This window comes from Strix aluco, chromosome Z, assembly GCF_031877795.1.
Source record: "Strix aluco isolate bStrAlu1 chromosome Z, bStrAlu1.hap1, whole genome shotgun sequence".
NCBI classification, from domain to species: Eukaryota; Metazoa; Chordata; class Aves; order Strigiformes; family Strigidae; genus Strix; species Strix aluco.
Window position 1 is genome coordinate 66462843 of NC_133971.1, and position 22665 is coordinate 66485507.

At 42.4% G+C, this 22665-nt stretch overlaps 1 protein-coding gene across 2 annotated transcripts in view; it reads right to left on the reverse strand.

The window, feature by feature from the left end:
- SYK (spleen associated tyrosine kinase) overlaps positions 1–22170 on the reverse strand; it is a 58202-nt gene extending 36032 nt beyond the window's left edge. For both annotated transcript variants that reach the window (XM_074813149.1, XM_074813148.1), the window contains exon 1: positions 21917–22170. The gene's annotated coding sequence lies outside the window, so the exon portion shown is untranslated. The remainder of the gene's footprint in view (positions 1–21916) is intronic.
- Positions 22171–22665: the final 495 nt, after the last annotated feature.

The window sequence follows — 22665 nt, forward strand, 5'->3', positions numbered from 1 at the left end:
CAAAGAACGCATGAAATGTTGAACAAAACTAGCAGTATGTGCTTGTTTTTAGTATTTGTGTGTGTCAGATTAAACTTTCCCTTAGGAAATATCTCACAACTTCATTGCCAAAATTTTTATTTCCTTGTTTTTTAAGTTCAGCTGTGACAACCTGATATTGAAATACTCTCAAGTATACAATACAGGTGACAGCCTCTGTTATCTGTAGTGTATTATGCAGATTTTAGGCTAACTAGGCAACACTACAAATATATCAAAGGAAGAACACTGTTGTTTCTTTGTATTTAAAAGATCACTGCACATCCTGTATTCTTTTCTTCCAATGTGTATATACTAAGAAAAATTTATATATACTGAATATGAAACCCATGAATATTAATCTACAAAATACTGTTATCTATGTTTTATTCAGGTTAATGCAGCTCTCTTTTCCCACCTTTCATTATGTTGCACAGAAGCAGACAAAAGGATCAGAAATTCAGTTCCTGCTTCTATTGCTGTACAGAATATAGCAGTAAAAACAATGTGCCCTTCACAGTTAAACAAAGGGCATGATTTTAGGGAAGCCATGCAGCACTCTGTGCACTTCAGCATTAAATAATTCAGGATGTATGTGAACAGGGTTGGTTAACAGACTTCCCAGCTTGCAGTTGGCCAAACTGTGCAACTGAGTTACGTGAGCAAAAGTGGCTATTACAGAAACATGGTGGGATGTCTCCCATGACTGGAGTGCGCTTGTTAATGGCTGCAAGCTCTTTAGAAGGGACAGACAAGGAAGGAGAGGTGGTGGGGTGGTGCTGTATGTTAGGGACTGTTATGATTGCTTTGAGTACAAGTGTAGTGAAGACAGGGTGGAGTGTCTTGGCGTTAGAATCAGGGGGAAGGCCAACAGGGCAGATGTTGTAGTAGGAGTCTACTATAGGCCACCCACCCAGGACAGAGAGGTGGATGAAATATTCTATAGGCATTTAGGTGAAATCTCACGATCGCTTGCCCTTGTTCTTGTGGGAGACTTTAACTTCCCAGACATCTGCTGGAAATAAAGTACAGCAGAGCGGGACCAGTCCCGGAGATTCCTGGAATGTGTGGCAGATAACTTCCTGACGCAACTGGTGAGTGAACCGACCAGAGAAGGTGCCCTGCTGGATCTCCTCTTTGTGAACAGAGAAAGACTGGAGCATGATGTGGCGGTTGGAGGCTGACTAGGGCACAGGGATCATGAAATAATAGAGTTCTCTATTCTTACAGAGGCCAGGAGAGGGGGCAGCAGAACTGACATCCTGGACTTCCAAAGGGCTGACTTTGACTTGTTTGGGCACCTGATTGACAGGATCCATTGGGAGATGATCCTGAAGGGTATAGGGGTGTAGGAAGGCTGGACACTTTTCAAGAAGGAAGTGTTAATGGCTCAGGAGCAGGCAGTGCCCAGGTGCTGTACGAGAAGCCAACAGGAGACAAGACCACCCTGGCTGAACAGGGAGCTTTGGCTGCAACTCAGGGAGAAAAGGAGAGTTTACCGCTTTTGGAAGAAGGGGCTAGCCACTCACAATGATTACAGAGATGCTGTGACGCTATGCAGGGTGGAAATCAGGAGGTCTATAGCCCACCTGGAAATTAATCTGGCTTCAGCAGTCAAGGACAACAAGAAATGTTTCTATAAGTATGTCAACAGCAAAAGAAAGACCAGGGAGAGCTTCCATCCCCTGCTAGACACAGGAGGAAACATGGAAACAAGTGATGAGCAAAAGGCTGAGGTGCTTAATGCCTTCTTTGCCTCAGTCTTTAATAACAAGACTAGTTGTATTGAGGGAATCCAGCCTCCTCAGCCAGAAGACACAGACTGGGAGAACGACCCCTCCGCATTCCAGGAGATAGTCAGTGACCTACTGCATCACACAGACACACACAAGTCTATGGGACCAGATGGGATACACCCGAGGGTGCTGAAGGAGCTGGCTGGGGTGCTCGCCAAGCCGCTCTCCATCATTTACCAGCAGTCCTGGCTGACCGGGGAGGTCCCGACAGATTGGAGATTGGCCAATGTGACGCCCATCTATAAGAAGGGTCGGAAGGATGATCCAGGAAATTACAGGCCTGTCAGCTTGACTTCAGTGCCCAGGAAGCTGATGGAGCAGCTCATCCTGAATACCATCACAAAACATATGAGGGACAACCAGATGATCAGGCCCAGTCAGCATGGGTTTATGAAAGGCAGGTCCTGCTTGACAAACCTGATCTCCTTCTACGACAGGGCGACCCGCTTAGTGGATGAGGGAAAGGCTGTGGATGTTGTTTACCTTGACTTTAGTAAGGTCTTTGACACCCTCTCCCACATCATTTTCCTGGTGAAACTGGCTGCTCGTGGCTTGGATGGGCACACGCTTTGCTGGGTAAAAAACCGGCTGGATGGCCGGGCCCAAAGAGTTGTGGTGAATGGAGTTAAATCCAGTTGGCGGCCGGTCACGAGTGGTGTCCCCCAGGGCTCGGTTCTGGGGCCTTTCCTGATTAACATCTTTATTGATGATCTAGACGAGGGGATCGAGTGCACCCTCCGTAAGTTTGCAGATGACACCAAGTTGGGTGGGAGTGTTGATCTGCTCGAGGGTAGAGAGGCTCTGCAGAGAGACCTGGACAGGCTGGAGCGATGGGCTCAGGCCAACTGGAGGAGTTTCAATAAGGACAAATGCCAGGTGCTGCACTTCAGCCACAACAACCCCCAGCAGCGCTACAGGCTTGGGGAGGAGTGGCTGGAGAGCTGCCAGTCAGAGAGGGACCTGGGGGTGTTGATTGACAGCCGGCTGAACATGAGCCAGCAGTGTGCCCAGGTGGCCAAGAAGGCCAATGGCATCCTGCCTTGTATCAGAAATAGCGTGGCCAGCAGGGACAGGGAAGTGATCTTACCCCTGTACTTGGCACTGGTGAGGCCGCACCTCGATTCCTGGGTTCATTTTTGGGCCCCTCACTACAAAAAGGACATTGAATGACTCAAGCGTGTCCAGAGAAGGGCAACGAAGCTGGTGAAGGGTCTGGAGCACAGGTCGTACGAGGAGCGGCTGAGGGAACTGGGGTTGTTTAGTCTGGAGAAGAGGAAGCTGAGGGGAGACCTCATCGCCCTCTACAACTACCTGACAGGAGGTCGCAGAGAGCTGGGGATGAGTGTCTTTAACCAAGTAATAATTGATAGAACAAGAGTTAATGGCCTCAAGTTGCACCAGGGAAGATTTAGACTGGATATTAGGAAGCATTTCTTTACAGAACAGGTTGTTAGGCATTGGAATGGGCTGCCCAGGGAGGTGGTGGAGTCCCCATCCCTGGACATGCTTAAGAGTTGGGTCAACATAGCGCTGAGGGATATGGTGTAGTTGGGAACTGTTAATGTTGGGTTAATGGTTGGACTAGATGATCTTCAAGGTCTTTTCCAACCTAGACAATTCTGTGATTCTGTGATTCTGTGAAGAGGAGTTTGTGGAAGACCATGTAAGAAGGGAGGGTCCATAATGCAAAGCTAGAACTGAGGAATGGACGTCTTCATGGGGGCCTTTTGGAACACTGTGCTTCAGGCTGACATCTTCCCTGGGAGCTCTGCAGCAGGCAGAGCTGTGGTGTGCCTACTGCTTAGTTCAGATATGACCCATACCTGATCTGCTGTCTCTTCCACCTGGATCAAGAAACAGCAGACAAATGCCTGTGTTGCTCTACGAATATGTGAAGAACCGGGGGGGGGGGGGGGCGGGGGGGCAGGGTGTGAGGAACACACAAGTCAAATGAACAAGGCTCACACAGTATAGAACACTAGACAGGACACAGTCAGGACAAATCACATGTTGTGCAGATCTTTTGATCTTCTCCCACCTTCCCAAAGAAGGAAGACATCAAATCTGCAGAGCTACTGCAGCACTACAAATAGAGTTGTGTGCAGCATGTTATTTATTACTCTTGTGGTTTGCAACCAAAGGTTAATTGTGTAAGATCACATACTAATCTACTAATGTAGCTCTTCTTTATTAATTGCAAAGAAAGCTGTAACTGAAGAGACAGAAGAAAGCAGTCCTCTGAATAACACTGCATTCTGCATAAACTACTATGCAAAATGACAATTTCAGCGCCACTAGATGAAGACAGGGACAGCTTTCCTTAAACAGAATGCATTATTTCAGTAACATAATGCAGGGCCAGAGGACTGCAACCAACAGCACAAGGTCCAGTTGGACAGCAGTTAGTAGTCTTGTAACCCAGGGTCAGTACTGGGGCCAATAATGTTCAAGATCTTCATTAAGGAGGTGAACAATGGGGAGAGTGCACCCTCAGCAAGTTTAGAGATAATACAAAACAGGGAGTAGTGGCTGAAACACCATAGGGTTGTGATGCCATTCAAAGGGACCTGAACAGCTGAAGAATTGGGCTGAGAGGAATTTCATGAAGTTCAACAAGGAGAAACACCCTGTGGAGCAGCCTTTCCCCCTTTGGGGCATCTGCCTTCCTGGCTGGGTGACTATCAGGGGCAGCCCCCGACACTCCTGCAATGTTACCAGGGAACGGCTGCGACAGCCCCTGACCTCGCTGTTTTTCAGCAGCCACAGACTCTGTGCCGACACATTCTGTCCAGGGCTCCTCTGCACACACACGCAAGGCATGCAGGCTCCAGCAGGACCTTCATCTTGTTCCACCAGCTTTGGCATGGAGGAGAGCAGCAGGTATGGGTGCTGTGCAAAGGCAGCCCCTTCCAGTGCTCCTCTCTCCTCTGTCTGGCTGTGCGGTGGTGCAGGGCCCATAGGTCCCTGTCCCCAGACAGTGGGCATGACATGGTGCCAGGGATGTCAGCAGCAGTGAAGACTCCTAGCAAGTTCCTCCATCTTCCCTGACCCCCTCCTCCAGGTACCCCATCCTAACCTGATGGGTGTTTGGTGAAGAGCGTGGGGGCTTGAGGGTCTTGGGTGTGCCAGCTTTTCCCTCAAGGTCACCCGACAACTCGTCAGAACCTGCCTCAGGCATCTCACCCAACCCGGCTTGAGCACTGGGGAGGTGTAGAGGAGATCAGGGCTTCCCCTCCTGCTCTCCATCCCTCCCTCCCTCCTGGCAGTTCACCTCCAAGGGGGTGCAGAGACACGGGCACATCCCAGGCTGGCCCCACATCTCTCTGTCCTGCCCCAGGGCTGCAGCTGCTGCTTTTCAGCTCGCAAGGAGAGAGCCCTTGGGAGGCCCTTGCCTCCCCTCTCCCACAGCTTCTGGGGCTTCCTTGGCTTTTCTGCTTCTAGCACCAGACAAGCTCCAGCGCTTTGCATGTCTCTCTTGACAGGACATGGTGTCAGGCACTGAGGAAGCCATGGGGGAGACTGGCTCTGCTGCAAGGGACAGTGGCACAAGCCAGCTGCCACAGGCAGGGATGGTGTCAGTCTCTTCCCAAGTGTGACAGGATGAGAGAAAATGGTCTCAGGTTGCATCAGGGGAGGTTTATATTGGATATCAGGAAAAGTTTCTTCACTGAAAGGGTTATCAAGCACTGGAACATGCTGCTCAGGGAGCCCTGGAGGTATTTAAATGACCTGTAGACATGGTCATTAGGGACATGGTTTAGTGTTGGACTTGGTAGTCTTATGTTTACGGCTGGACTCGATGATTTTAACGGTCTTCTTCAACCTAAATGTTGTTATGATTCTGTGATTCTATTAATCTGAAAGTCATTACAAATACGGAGGCTTTGAATGCTCTAGTTCTTGTTTTCTTCATTCCTGCTTACTTGTTTCCCTCAGACATCCCCATGTCACCCTGCCATTCTTTTTTACTCCACTCTGCACCACAGATACTGCTGGTTAGGAGATGAACACACATCATCCTATGTCTGGCAAAGTGCTCCCTGAAGGCAGGCTCCAAGTCTTTAATCGCACTTTCAGGAAGGGTGGAAGAAAACAGATTTGCTGTTAGGTTTTCAGTAAGGAAAGAGCTTAAATCATGTTCCATCACAATTAAAACAAAAGAACAATTGCTGTAATTTCTACTCTGCGTGAATCTTTGTGGTCCTCAACAGCAGAGGCAGCTGGGACACAGAGGGCACAGCTGCCAAATGATAATCCTGAGACTGCAGGAGGTTTCCATTTTTTCCATATTTGTAGGGAGGTTAGCCTGGACACTGACACACTGGATGCATGGATGGATGAATGATCCGCACTGGTGCTTCACAAGCACTGTACAGCTAATTTGGAGAAAAGGCAAAAATAATCCCATACAATTCTCATGCCAAGAATGATACTGCACTGCAGTACCTGTTCTAAACACCTCAGTTATGTTGTAGTGAACAAAATTCAAACAGAAAAATGCCACCACACTTTTTATCTGTGGGAATTTATATTCATGGAAGTTTCTCTCCTCTGTACCTTTGGTTTCAGGCTTAAAAAAGTGTTAGGACCTTCATGTCTAAAAAAGGATAAAGAACTTTAGAATTAAATTACGAGCTAATAAAATAAAAGTGGGGTGGGGGTGGGCTGGGAGGGGAAACTCTCATTCCCCGGCCATAAAAGGTCCTAATGCAATGGTTACTGGAAATAAAATTCACTTAGACTTTGATATGTTTCAGGTCAGATTCCTCAGAGTATTGTTTAGTCTCAGATTAGTCTCATTATTTACTATACGCTCCTCGGGATGAGTTGCCCAAACACAAATTCTCTTTGGTGGTCTGCTTTTTGTGTAATGTGTAAAGCCAAGTTTTTCCACTGCTGACAGTTCAGCATTTTTATGACTATTAAAATAAATGTTGAAAAAACTCATATCTATTCATTAAGAATTCACAGCACCCACAGAAAACAGAAGCGACAAGGTACGCACAGCAATAAGACCAATAGCCTCTGAGTGAAATTTCTCTACTCTTTCTAAAAGATGTTCCAAACCACTCTCCAAAGGGGGACCATGTATAGGCATACCAAGTTAAATTGAACTACTCAGCTCAGATACAGAAAGCAGAGAAGGTGGTTCATCAGGACATTCACTGGGGTTTAAACATTGACCTGGAGATTTGACTAAATGCTCAAAAAACTAGACAGTGCTGAGCTTCATGCTGCTGTTCTGACAGTGCTGTCATTACCAAACTATTAGATCTGAAAATAGCTCAAGTGTAACTACAAAAGGTGTAGCTACACCTCTGGGGTCAGCTGTGGATGGATGGCAGTAAGGGTGAAGCTGGAATCTGCCCAGTCAGAACCGAGATACAGAGTGTTCCTGGAGGCCCACCATCTGCACGCTCATCATTCTGTGGGACTGAAACTGGTCCTTGTTACTTCTTGATGGAGATTGAATTGATCTTGGCCTGGACTCTCTTACTATCTACTGGCTGTAGTTCTACATGTAGTTCTTCAATTTCCTTTAAAGTCCTTTATGATACATTTTATGCTAGAAGGAAGTAATCTGTTACCCTGAATAGTCAGGTTCAACTCTGCAAGTGAAAGGTCATTAGTTTTGACAAATTCAATCTTTATATGATTCTTTCTAGTATATGAGTTATGGGTATTATGTCTAGATTCAATAGTTAGCTTTGTTAACACAATTAGAGTTTGTGGATTTGAGTCAGAACTTCACTCAACTAAAAGGAGGCACTCAGAAATGCCACCATTGTACACAGGTATAGCACTGCTGAAATAAAATACACAAATTTAATTGCTACTAAAGATCTGTCTTTTAAGGGCTGTTTTCTTCGAGTGACCTGTTTTTTTTGTTTGTTTTGGTTTTTTTTTTTAAGATGTATTTAAACATGAGAAAGGAATAGAAATAAATTATGAAGAAAAAGGGATTTAATTAAAATTCCACAAAGATATTGGCTTCTGTAAAAGCTATTGAGATGAATTCTGTATAGTTAGTTAAAGACATAGATTGGGTTCCATCCTCCTCTTCATACTCTGACATAAAAACAAACCCCTTCATCCTGAAAAAGTATCAGCCCTGTTGGCAAATGTGCAAAGCACAGTGAGTAACTCAGCATCATGTCAACATAGAGGTAGAGACACTGGGCAAGTGGTTCTACCGTTCTTCGCTGACCAGTTACACTGCTACATAGGACCCAATTTTTAGAGCAGACACTCTCTAGAAGATTGCAATAAAGGAAAAAATATTTTTCCTTTCAATTCTCTTTTCCTTTTCATCTTTAACTCCAACTAATGAACAGCATGCAAAACTCTCCTTTAAATAGCAAATTGCTCTGTGAACAAGGCCTGGTTTCCTATGAATTCATGCACTACAGCCTTCAAGCAGTAAGCCAGGCTCCTCCTATTAGACTCGCTCCATCTTCCAAAATTCTAACAAGCACCAACTCAAGTACACTCAGCTTCCTCCTCAACCACTAACTGATGAAGAGCAGGGAAACACATGCTGCAGCTATGCATTTACTGTTTGCAGGCTTAGATAAATGGGCACATGTTGAGCTCATGTTTTCATGCAATGGAGGTACTGTGTTGGCTTGTTCTCCTCTCGGCACATTTATTTTCATAAAATAAATAAAGACCCTGAGCTTTTCCTTTATGACGATCTTGAGATACAACATTCACTTCAAAACTGCTCCGTTTCACTGGCATTTGTTGAAGACTCATTTGGAGTTTGAGTTCATACAGATCAGAAAGTCCATGAACACGAGCCAGCTCATATACATGTGACTTAATCCTTCCACTCCCTACAAAACTTAAACCAAAACCTTACAGCCTTCCACAGAGAGAAAATATTTATGCATAAAACTAAGCAGGCAACAAATATAGATAAAACTTACAAGTTCTTTTCTGAGTATTATCACTTCTCACAAAAAGGCAAGGCTACAGCCCATCAATGACCTCCTTAATGAAAATATGTCATTATATGTCATATATAAAATTACAACATGATACTCCTGTAAAATATCAATTAAAAGTTTGTAATTAAATTATGAAAAATATCAGAAAAATATATTGGGAGGAATACTAGAAACTTCCACTGGCAATGCTCAATATTGGTCTGCTCTAGCTGGGTAAGTACTGCATGGTTTCAGCTGCTGACTGTTCTTGCTCTGCTGCTTCAACTTAAAGTTTTACCTGGAATGGGGCAAATTCAGTAGTCTGAATTTATGAAAACTTGCTTGTACAGAAATCTGCATTTCACAGATCAGTCAGAGCAACTCTCACATCTGATTTTGTTTTCTTATAATCATATTAGTTTTTACTCAAGATTTTGGCTAAAGATGAAGGAAAAGAAATTAATTTCTTCAATTTTTTAAAAGGATGTTTCTACACTACACCTAATGCCTTCCTATGTGGGTACATTTAAAAATGTTGTTCCTTTTTACCAGTTTATAGTTTCTGAAACAGAGAGGAGAAAAAAATCCACTGGTTGGAATTTAGATGAAATCGCAGTGGCAGTGACGAGGGACTATCTCTTAATTCTTCAGAAAGTAAAATGGAGAAGTGCAAAGCTCAAATAAATAAGAGGGCCTGCTATAAAAAGTGTATAAAATATGGACAAGTTTTCTCATTTATCACTGAAAAAACAGAAGGAGGATTCTTATGATCTCTTAGATTTCACAAGCGATTTATTCATAACTGTTTCAGACAACAAAGGCTTGATTTACTTTTGCAAAACAGGTTCATGTTGATGGATTCCAGGCAAGGTTTCCCCACCATGTCTAATGTATAAAGAATACTCAGTGTGTAACATTAGGAAATGTTTGGACAGATGTAGTGTCCCAGGGACAAGCAAGGAGACAAATATACACACAAAACATTAGGTAATGGTAAAAAACTTATCTATTTTGGAAGAATTTCTGAGTTTGAGATGGCTGTTCTCTTTGGTTGGACTTTCAAAATCTTGCCTTCCTTTGGGGAGTACAATACCCTTCTAGGATCAGTAATAGAGTAGAAGAAAATGTATTTGGATTCACACTTTTTTCCCCCTCTGAATTTTTCCAGGAGACAAATTATGCTGAGATTGTCAAGTCAGCACAGTTACAAATGTGAGGCTGTAAAATGGAGATTAAGTCCCCAAAGGGCTGAATGTAAGGCTTGAGAGGCCTGAAGGAAGTGTGGCTGGTTACCTAAGAGATGCATGTGAGCATAACAGTAAAAGAGGGTCTAAAGTGCAACTCTCTCCATAGCCATTAAATCTGACTTTTAAGGAAGCTTCAAATGTAAGCAAATATCATGGTTACCTTACATGAAAGAAAAAAATATTATGCAAATACATAGGAAAATAAGGTAGCCATTTCCCCTCAGGTAACTTCCTCATCAGTGTTGCAGACAGTGGGTACTCCAGACATAACACAAGAATTTAGTATCTCACACATTTCATGCATGCAGGGAAGCAGAACATTCTTACAAAACAGGAGCAAAATTCAGGAAAACTCACCTGGAAAGTGTTAGAAAGAATCTGTGCTGACCATACTGCTACCCTTAGCTTCCTTCTATTTCATCTCTTATATTTAGAGAAGGATAAAGATAGAAAAATTGTTTTATTGAAAGGTTCACATAGCAGTGGACATAGTCTTACTGAGGTACTGATCTCTACTCTAATATAAAAAAATTATAAATGAGAGTATGAACCTCTCTAAAAAGACCAAACAGGAATGTGGAAGGAGACTTAGGGACAGCTGATTGATTAGTTTACTCATCCAGCTATTTAAGGAGTAAAGGGACCAAACTAGCACAAAATATCAAAAACCACGTAGTAGTGAAGAAGTGTTCCAAATAAGCTCTTTATTTGAACCGTTATTTTTTTCCCTTCCCTTGTTTTTATAGAGTTCTGTGAGCAATGTATGAAAGTAAAGAAGTTTAGAGCAAGTGTCTTCTGTATGCAAAAGACTTAAGAAAGGCTCACTAGACAGTGCAGAATGATGAAAATATGCTGACTGAAACAATTTATTCTAGTACATTTTAAGCACCAAACTTGTAACTTCAACAGTTCTTTGGTCACACAGAGAACAAAAATAAGTATTAAAACAATATGAATATGCATTTTTTTCTCAAATTCTTGTTTAAATAGGATTCTTGGAATCAGGATGTGTACCTCTGTGAACAGCACTACAATTTTTCATTCTAAGATTCTTTTCTGCTTTTCCACCTTACATAACACACCTAAAACCTGAAAGGTATTAAGCATGCAAAGAATCAGAAATACACATTTGATGGTGACTTCAAGTAGTATATTAAATATTTTGGTACTTTCAGGGTTTAGTATAATTTTAATGGTATACTCCAAACTGATGTAAATTCTGATATAATCACCACCGAGGTATTATAAATACATTATTATTGCCTTACGTTTAAAGCAGATATTTACATTTTTATAGTCTTTTAACAAATAAAATGGATTTAAACAATTGTTCTACTGTCATATCTTCATCTTTAAAATCACCTTCCAGTCTGTCTAGGCAGCTGAATGGTGGTCTTAATTTGATTCATCAGATTATCTTTAAATGTCTTCTTTACCTTCCTGCATAAACATGAAGATTTAATTTCTATCCAGACTTTAGGAGAGGAATTTCTATGAGAAAATTATGCAGAAACAAGGGAAGAACACAGTAAATGTTTAAAAGTAAGTTGTTAGGGAAGGAAATTAAGCAGAATACCATTTTCTCAAGTCATTCAAACCAACCAGAGTTTGATCGGGACACTAGGGTTAACTTTATGACCTACTGAAAAAAATCTGAAATCTTACTTAATTCAACTGGCAACGCTGATGATTTTTACAACTTCTGCAGACAGTGTCATCTCCAAACAATGTCACATTCATCATACTGAAAGAGATGTGTGTGGTACTATCTCAAAGGGAAAAGTGACATGCATGGGATCACCAGCATGTTTCTTCCAGCATGCTGATCTTCCTCAGGGAAGGGCCCTGGCTGTGTACCAGTGCCTAAGGCAGCAAGTCTCAGCCTCCACCTGTGCAACTCTCATCGGCTTACAGCCTACATCAACCTTTCCATCGCTCATGCCTGGACCTCCTTCTCCATGTGTTTTCTCCAACTTCTCCATAAGAAGTTTTTCTCATGCCACCAAATGCCTGTCTCTTGATCTCTGCATCCTTTTACTGACGATCTAAGCATTATGCTGCACTGGTTTTTTCCCTTCACTTCAGACCATAAAACATGCCTTCTTTCATCTCCAAAGGCTTTCCTGTTGTTCCACACACACTCCTGGGCAATGCTGATAGATACACAAAGCATATCTGTTAGTTTTCAAGCAAAGTTCACTTTTGCTAATTCTTCAACATTGGCCTCATTAGCATTTTATTAGACATACATGTCTTGGGTGCCAAGTTCCATATTTTACTTTGTAGCAGTTCAGTTTCAGAAGCATTTTCTTTCTTTCAGGTATTTCTGATTTCTTGCAATGCTTTAGGATAACTCAGTGCTCCTGCTAGGGTTTTTAAACACTGAGATGTATTCTTTAACAGAAGTGTAGCTTAATTAAAGTCTCTCTGGGAACAAATAGGGAATGTGATAGCTTTGGGCCCAGAAGATGTTTCTGCTGGGGGTTCACAGACTCGATCTTATAACGCAATCAGCGACCTAAGGGATTGTCCAATCTGTGGCAGGTTTTGTGTGTTCTCATGATCCTGAAAGTTAGTGGCCTTGTTAGCACCTTTCTCAAGAGAAAACAAAGTCCTTGTTCACGTAAATCCTCAGCATTCTGGCCACATTATAAAAAAAACCCTGCCTGCTGAACAGGTGGCATTGGCGCTTCACCCACTAGGTTTAGGGAAAACCCCATTTATGTCCCCTCTTGTATCAGTTATTCATGCAAAGAACTGAAAAAAAAAAATCACAAACACACTTAAAATTATTATTAGCTTCATTTTATAAATATTTTTCTTTGGATTTGCTTTCCAGAGTCATTTTTATCTATACTGAAGACAGCTAGATGTTTTTATCTCCACTGAAACATATTTATTCTAAATTGCATCTGACATTCTGATATCATCAGACTACTTCAGGCTCTCTAACTATTGAGTTACTATTGAAATATTTCCTGAGAAAATACTACTTGACTTGGCAACAAGTGAACACATGTGGCATTGTTCACTAAAAAACCATTCTTCACGGATGCTAGGAATCTATTGTGTCTCTTCCACAACACCATCCTTTTGGTACTCTCCTGTCTTTGGTAACCTTTTCACATGTCATAGTTTTCCTTGGAAAATGTTTTTCTGCTGGGAAAAAAAAGCCAGGCATTTATGGATTAGAATTAGTCTCTTCCTGGCAGCAGAAACCCTATGATTTTCACATATATTTAAGAAAAAAACAAAAAACAAAAAATCTGGGTTTTTTTCCCCTTTAGAAAGGAGAAAAAACACCACCACCATAAAAAATATCCTTCCACATCCTTGCTAGTCATTCCCTTTGCTCCTCTTCCGGGGAACTCTTACACTATCGCAAATGCAACATTGCCCCTGGCTAAAGATGTCTCTTGTCAAAGCTAGCATTTCTGCCTTAGAATAGATGACATCATTTGTATAGAAGCCTGCTCCCTTTTGGGAAAAGCATTTTACTGTGATCAGTACCATTAAACTACCATACAAAAAGTGGAACCACTGGTGATGAGCTAACATCTGAAGGAAACCATTCAAGACCCAGGCAGACCCTTCTCTAATCTCCCTCTTTCCTGCTGTGACGAGGTGTGAACAAACTTCTTTGGGCACAGATAGACCTTCACCAACACCAGCCGTGGGCTCTGCAGTGACTACAGAAGACTACGGGGATAAATGTTTCTTCCCATTGCTGAGTGAAAAAAGCTTGGTTTGGGGTGCAGTTACAAAAGTCTTTCTCAGGGAGCCCCAAACTACCTCTGAATACTTCAGGAACTACTGAGCTCAGTTACATAAAGTTCCTCTCTGTTTTGTTTCAAGTTTAGTGCCTTTCCAGAAATACAGTAAAAAGTAAAACTCCTCTATGTACCACAGAGGCTACCATGGCTGCACAGAACAAGCTGTGAAATGAACTTTTAAAGTCAGTGAAAACATGTGAAGAGTGAAACAAAAATATTATCAGCCTACTTGAAAGAGAACCATTAAAAATAAATGGAACTGCCTACCCAATGGCCTGGATATTTTCAGATTCAAAGATACAGTCATTAAGTATGTCAGCATAACCTATTTTCAGTTGAAATATATCCTCATTTTTATAGAAATCTTTTCACAGAGACAGCTATGACAAAACTGTTATGGACAACATAGCACAGCAAAACCAAGACACATTACTAAACTTTCCAAAAAAACACTCCAAAATCTTTTTTTCAAGGTCGGCTACTGTCAGTTGCTTTTCACAACTCAGAAAAAATCACAGAATCATCAAGGTTAGAAAGGACCTTGAAGATCATCTAGTCCAGCCATTAACCTAACACTGACAGTTCCCAACTACACCATATCCCTAAGTGCTATGTCAACCCGACTCTTAAACACCTCCAGGGATGGGGACTCCACCACCTCCCTGGGCAGCCAATTCCAACACCTAACAACCCCTTCTGTAAAGAAATGCTTCCTAATATCCAGTCTAAACCTTCCCTGGTGTAACTTGAAGCCATTACCTCTTGTCCTATCGCTTGTTACTTGGTTAAAGAGACTCATCCACAGCTCTCTGCAACCTCCTGTCAGGTAGTTGTAGAGGGCGATGAGGTCTCCAAAGTTGCCAGAAGAAGCAGATTTACCAGACAATTGCACCAACAACACTGAAGAAAAATTTTCCTAATTTTCCAGGAAGGCAAAATCTGGAATATCTGCCCAATTTCCAAACACACACAAAAAAAGAGAAAACTGCATCTCTGAGCACAGCAAAGAGCTGGTGATACTGTGGATTTTTATTACAATGAGAACTAAGAAAGACTGGCTTCATTCAGAAGGATCAGGATGCAAGTGTGGATAGATGAACAATCCATAACTTTGTTTTTCATTCCTTTGGTATTTTTAGCAAAATCTCTGGTAAACAAGACATTTCAGAACTAAAGCATCATCAGTTCTAGAAGGAAGTCACTACTACCAAACAGAAGTTGGAAGAAAATTAATAGTTCCATCTTGAAAAGAAAAGATATCCCAGCAGAAATTGAACATTATTACAGCAGTCTCAAAGTCTGAAAGCCATCACTGGACTAAAACAAAATGCCACGTTTCATTCAAAATCTGGGATAAATACCACTCTGGTTTTATTAGTGGGCAGATCCAAAATATATGTTTGCTTTTTGGTTCCAATAAATATCTTCTATTAACTTTTTTTTTTTTTTTAAACTACTTGTTTAGTTGTTGCAAGCTGACATTTCCAAAGCTAATATGAGGGTATGAAGTCCCCTTCTTTGTTCAGCTTTGTCTGTCTCTACTTAGATCCTGGTCTAGGGGCTACAAACATAGATAACAATCTCAGTTTCTCAGCCACAAATATTAGCAATTGTGTATTGCTAAGTGAACAACAAACCAAGAACATTTGGATTGCATTATACCTCATTCATTTATCTGAAATGTATTGCTCTATCTCTAGAATCACTAAAACCTGTTGCTGAATGGATGCCACTACAGACCAGCCTCATTGTGAGTTAAGAGTGGCAAAATTAGGCAGGTGCCTCTTGCAGACCAAGATTATCTGTCGTCTGAAACAGTCTGCAGTATCCTGCTTTATATAAAAAGTAAAGAAATTATTGCAGGAACAAAAATAACTTGCTTTTCATAATCCTAGAATAGACAACTTTCTACAAAACTGATCAAGACTTCTCAGTGCCACTTTCTATTGTCTATAAAAACTGTGCCATGTTACTTTATTCTTTAAAAAGCTCCTGGTAGGAGGATATAGCAAGGTTAATGTTCTGCTATAGGGTCACTGTAACTGACAATGGCTCATCTCTTGCCAGCAGTTACACTCAGAAAGAGTTCACACCCACAGAGGTATGGAAGAAAGGACAAACATTTTTATTTTATTTTTTTGAAAGGAAGATGTGATACTAGTTCACACAGGCAGACTGCCAACATTAAGGATCAGTTGCTTAAAATCTAATGTAATAGTTTTTTAATTAGGAGCCAGATCAAAGGAAGGCTTCTCTCCAAAAATAGTACCCTCCAGCAACAGAGCTAGCTGTTCCTGACTAGCTTTTGTGAGGACACGTATATCACAAAGTCAGACTGCATAGCAAAAAAGCTCCTCGTAACAATTAGCACATCAGTGAATCAGCTGTCCAGAAAAGACTAAGTCTGCATCCTCTCCCCATACCACCCTACATCCTCAGAACAAGCAGCACAGCTAAAGCTTACTTCTCATTGCTGTAGAGAGTGGATCAAACAGTCTCTTAGCGGGCAGGATTCCCTTTTAGCCAGCAAACGCCCACTTGGACTAACTGTAACCTCACCTCTCATGTAAAACATGAGAATGTTCCAGAAACGCTACGCAGAGAGAGGCACAAGCCTTCTCCTCCCTTCCCGTGGAGGAAGCCTTTTTGCAACACCTCGACCAGTGAAATACTCTTGACAAGGCCCGTTTATCACTCTGGGCAGAGAGAGGATGCACCTGGCCTCAGCACGTTCTGGGCCACCAGGCAGTATTTCCCTAGCTCTTGCATGACAAACTGCCAGGCTGGAAAAAAATAGCTTGTAGTCAGGCTTCTTTTCTCATGTTGTGCTGTTCTCTGCACAGCATCAATGGTTACATTGCTAAATGGTCCACTGGTAATTGTTGCTACAGACAGTTGCTACACCAGGATATCAAAAAGCTGCCTTTATTTGATGAAACTTGTCCCTTGGGAGTCAGATGCAAGTGGATTTCACACTAGCAACATCAGTCCCTCAAGACACCACTGCTTCCAAGTGACCACAGCTCTGCATCCTTTTCAGAAAGCAGACTATACTGGGTTTGAGTTTACTCTTCCCTTACTGGATTTTTTCCTGCACTTCTCTGCACAGGAGAACCTGTAGACCACATCTTTGTTACATCCGCTGGATGAAGACTATCACACAGTCACTTCACCTGAGGCAGCATGAGGTTTCTTACCAACTTCACATGATAACTGGGAAGGGGACAGAATAGTTACTCAAAACCTCCCCTGATGCCCATTTTGATTCTGGGGTGTCTTGTCTGCATGACCAGAACTGTCCAGAGCAGTGCTCTTCCTCTTGATACTCGTTTTAATAAGTGATCTTTCTCAGAAACTTGCAAGATGGTCCACTGACTCAAAAGATAGCTAATCCCATTATCTGATTTACAGAAATAATCTTTACTTAAAAATCCTGCTTGCTTTACTAACTTTTGAGCAAAATACTGTGGAATTCATATGTATTCTTTGAAATGCAGCAATGAAATCTAACACTTTATGTCAAAGATGACTACATTAATGCTGCTTCCTTTACTTACATTCCCCATATTTCAGACATTGGAGATTTTCACCTTGCCAAAATCTTTTGTTTTTCGCATAGAGTGAACTTGTTTTCTTGATTCAAGTTATTAAATCTGGGCCGAGTTTCCCAGAGTAGGAACTTAACCATAAACAATTGCTTAGTACACTTACTAGCTTCCTTTTCTATGTTCTCTCCAAACAAAATGATGAAAATGATTTTCCAGTTTAAGATTTTCTGTAATGTATTTTAAAAGACTTTTCTGAAAAAACAAATGTCTTTATAGCAGGTTTCGAACCTCAGTTTTCGAATCTAAATTAAGAAATCCACTTTTCAGGCAACCCTATAAAAATCAATAAAACTAGTTTCTAAAAAAACATTAAGACATTGTTTTAAACTGAACTTAATTACTTTGAAATTTGTAGAGCCAATTTTGAAATCGGCACTAGAACTTTTAAAAGCAGAACTACACACTTGGTGGTTAGCAGCAGCACACGCATTTTAGCATTCTAGCTCTAGCGTCCTGCAGATGCTCTCATAATCTACCGGCTGTGGTCTCAAAAGTTTTGTGTTTTTTCCCTTTTCTCTTCTCACTCCATCATTTTATCCAAACAGGAAAAAAAAGAAAAGACTATCCAAGAGGGTAGGGGTAGGCTGTGGTTGATGTATTTGATGATGACCCCTGGTCCTTTTATTCATTTTACTGAATCAGTTGCTTAAGATAAGGATTTTTAAGTATTTTAAAAAAAAAGCTCTATTTTTTTTTTTACTTTATGATGTTCAAATATTTAGGCAATTGTATGACCATTTCCTTTGTACATCTTTTAGTCTAACACTTCCTGCCCGTGTTTTCTCCAGCTACCTCCAACCACAATTGTGATTCCTGCCAATTTCAACTCCATCCCCAGCCTATGGATTTACATGTCTGAATTTACATACTACAGTGCAACAGCTACTTCTTTACAAAAGCTTTTAGCACCTCACATCTTACCTCTACTGTCAGTGCTGAAAGATTCCTTGCATAGCATTTTGAAAGGAAGAGAAGTTGTCGGACATATCATTGGACATACTGTCCGTTCATGACATGTGGCATCCCATATCAGTTCAGAAGAACACTGTCCCAAAGCAAATTAGGACAAAACTGGAGAAATGACAGAGTAGTCCTAGCTGGTCAGACTAATACATTCCAACATCAGCTAGCTACAAACCAAGTGATAGTGAAACCACACAAACTATCTGTATCATACTCCTAGACACTGGTTATTTAGGTTCTAATATTTGTTATTTTTTTATTAGTTGCTCTAGTAGCTGGTACAAAGGGAAGGCTTGTGGCATTCTGCATATACCAAAGTCTCCTCAGAACATCAGGATCCCTGCACGTCTCAAAAATATTTTTCTCCTTTCTTTCCTTTTTACAACAACCACATTTAAAGAAGTGGCCATTTAGTCACCGTCTGTACAGGGACAGGAAGTTATGAGCTAATTTTAACTTTGGAATGTAAAGACAAACTACAAAATTTTATTTTATTTCTTTGAGGCAAGTGATATTTTGTGTCAAATGTTACAAATATTTATCAATTATCCTTTCCTACAGCAAATCCTGAAATAATTTATTTTGATGCAAGAGCACACAGGCTCCTTCATACTTCTTGCACTTGCAATGCTGATGTCTCCCCATCACCCTGACAAGCAATGCAGAAGTCAGCAACAAAAGGTTTTATTCTGCTTAACTGTACGCCTCCATGTTACCCTGTGTCATGAAATTAAAAACTAGACAACGTCAACTATGTAACCTTGCTGCTGAAACCTTAAATTAAAAGATGAAAATGCAAATACTAACCAACAACTTTGTGATCAAATTATTTTTACTATGCCCAAAATAAATATTAATAATTGTGTGTTGTACTGCATACTAGAAAAATAGAGAATGATCCTGCAAAGTCCAGGGCTGCTTCTTCTCACAAAAGTGATCGAAGGGCTTAAATTAAGCTGCAGAAATTAATAATATTTCTCTGTAAAAGTGGTGCAAATACTAGGAATGTTCTCTGTGTTTCTAGAGATGCCAGCTAAGACATAAAGTGAGCTACCATCACCTCCTCCCCCAAGATTTTCTTTGTCAGATGCAAGCAAAACTACTGTTAAATTGGATTATGAAATTGTTTCCCTGTAATAAAATGGTATTCTTTTCCTTAAATTAGAAATTCAGAGGCTGATCCTGCAAACCCTTGCAAGGTGAGAAGTCTTCATTCTTAAGACTGAACCTTACTACTCATGCTCACAAACGCCTGCAAGACCATCTTCAGCTTTTAAACAGGCACCTTGCTTACCTTGTACCCGAGTACAAGTACTCTCATCCCCATGGATTAACTCACTTAAGCAGTGTCTACCTTTAAGTAAAAAAGAAGTAATTTTAAATAGCTCATTAGAACAATCTTTCTGTAACTATTACTCACATTCGAAGATAAGTGTTGTATTCGTTGTAATTATAAAACCGGACAAGTTCCCCTTTTCAGCTGTGTTATTCTGGAACTAATCACATGTAACTGAAAGCAGATTCTGGCACAGCCTGTCTAATGTGCACACACAACAGATCTCGAGTCACTGATCCAAATGTCTATAATGCTGGTAAAATGATGATACTACCTAGTATCTTCAGTGAATTCAGATGCAAACATGATTTCTTACAGCCGCAATATTCAAACCAGCAAAGACAACAGACTCATTGCTTCCTGCTAAATACTACATATTGGAAAATCATTAGGAACAAAAAAAGAAGTGTAATTTGGGGAAAATAATTATGATTGTGAGACCATGACCTCTGAACAGAACATACATTTCAGAAGTAACTTCTCTCACTTCTAATACCTCTGGCGTAACAGATCCAGAAGACAGGATGGGAGATTAAGGAAATGCCCCTACATCTTTTTTTTTTTGGTCATCAGTATCTTCAAAGGTGCTTAAAATCCAGTTTATAATTTTACCATCAGTCTTCTAAACTGTTATTTTGTGCTCAACATAACCCTGATTCTAAAAATAAATTTCAGTTCTTCTCTTCCTGCGACCTCAGATCAAATCCTGCTCTTGTAAAAGATTCACAACACTGTGCAAATGGGAGAGCTGCACAGTTCACTTTTGCTTTGACAGAATGTTAATATTTTTTAACAGAAGCAAAACCATAACACTTCAACTGTATTCCTCTTGGGATTTTGCAGTTATTTCAACTGAATGTGAAAACCTAAGCAATTATTTACTTTTATCCATTTTTGAGCATTCCAACTGATTCCAAACCCTTTAGTTCAAATTATTTTGTCTTCACCACACTATAATCTTCGTCCCCCACAGGATAACTGTCAGAATATGAAGAACATTCAAACTTCCTTATTTGTCTGTTTATCGGTCAGTGCTCAACAGAAGAATGAAAAAAAAAAAAAAAAAGAAGTCACAGTTCCTCTAAGTGGACTGCCTCAGCGTACTCTACACTGCTACAGTTCATGGCCTCCAAGCCTGTAAAAATACACATCTTTGCATGCTGATACTAGCTCTGTACCGGATGGCTGTGCCCACAGATTAGGCTGCAGATTCAAGCCGAGGGCTCTGGAGATCTAAGCTTCTGTGGATAAAGAGCATGAAAGAAACCTAACAGACAAGAATATTTAAAAAAAAAAAAAAAAAAAAAAAGAAAATAAAAGACCAGTTAATTCCCCTAAAATGAATAATTTGTTTTAAAATGGAAGTACTTCCAATGTACCATGCAATTTGGCCAGACTCGGGCTCCACTTGCCACACTTCTATTGGAGTCAGTGTCACCTAACAAAAGTATTGCTTATCTTTGTCCAAAATAGTATCACTTCAAACTAATCTAGCCAACACAAAGTTTATGCAGTACAGTGGAATGGAATAATGCTGGCAGAACACATGAAATGAAGAGCAATGACTCTGGTACCAGCCTTGTAGTATTGAACTACTTTCAGCACTTCTAGTAATATACTGCAGTTGTATTCTTGAAAACAAAATAGGGCAGTTTGATAGGAAAGAAACACATTTTTAAAGACATCTTGTCAGGCATCAAATCTTTGACATATTATGCACCATTCAGACAGAAGTCCTACTTTTGAGTACACTTTGCTTCGTTTAATACCACCACAACAACGTACCGAGATACAATGAAATTTGTTTTTTTGTACCTGGGTTCTAGATTTAAGTTGCTCAAACGCTGTGCTAGCGGTATTTATTTTCCGAAACACTGTAATACAGGGAGGCTTCACGCCCGCTTTCAAGCCGGAGCGTTCTGCGCCGGCCGCTCCTTCCCGGACACGGTGCCGCCCGTTCGCTCCCGCTGCCCAGCGCCGCTTCACCCGTCCCTCCCGCCGACTGCCGAGCGCCCCGGGCTGCCCGCTGCCCCGCCCGGCTCCGGTTTCCACCGCTCTCCCCGCAAATTCTGAAGTTTATTTTTAGAATCAGGGTTATGTTGAGCCCGCGGGAGCCGGCAGCAGCGCCCACGGCCCCACCCGGCCCCGGCCCCGCCGCCCGGCGCAGCGGCCGCGGAGAAGAGGCGGTGGCGGCGGGCGAGCCGCCTGCGGGGCCCCGATGCTGGCGGCCCAGCGCCGCTACTCACCGCGCCCCGCGGGTCGATCGGCCCCGCGACGCCGCCCGCCGGCTCCTGCCGCTGCTGCTACCGCCGGGAGAGAGCCAGCAGGGACGCAGCCCTCGGGCCGGGCGGCTCCGCAGAGCCGTGCCGTGCCGTGTCGAGCCGGGCCGTGCCGTGCCGGGTCGGGATACGGCCGGGAGCGGGGCTAGACCCGCGCTTAGCGCCGTGGGTGCCGCCGCTTCCTCGTTTTCTCTCGCGGCCGCGACCACTTCCTCAACGGGGCGTGAGCGCACACTCCCTCCTACTCAGCGGGCGCCGCCGCCGTGTCCCCGGCCCCCTCTTCGGGGCGGCAGCCCCGGCGGGAGGGCTCCCGGCCCCGGCGGCGCGGTGCGGCACGGCCCGCTGCGGCCTCCCGGTCCCTCCGGTGTCGCTTCCGTCGGGGGCAAGGAGCGCCCGTCTCCTCCAGAGCCCGCGGCGGGGGGCGGCTCGGGACCCTGTGATGCGGGTCTTCCTGGCACCGTGCGGTGTGGCCGTCCGTGGGACCCCATCATGTGGGTCTCCTGGGGACCCTGTGATTTGCGGCGTTGCCTCGCAGGCGGCTGGGTTTGTAAGAGGGGCATGCCGGTGCTCAGCACCACGCTTGGGAGGGAGGATCAAAGTGTATTCAATGTGGGCTTCTCTTAAGGAGAAGAGGAGTATCCACACTTTCAGTGAATATCTAGGTCCTGCGTCTTTCGGAACCTGTGTGTCTTTTGGTGAGAAAATGACTCCTGGAG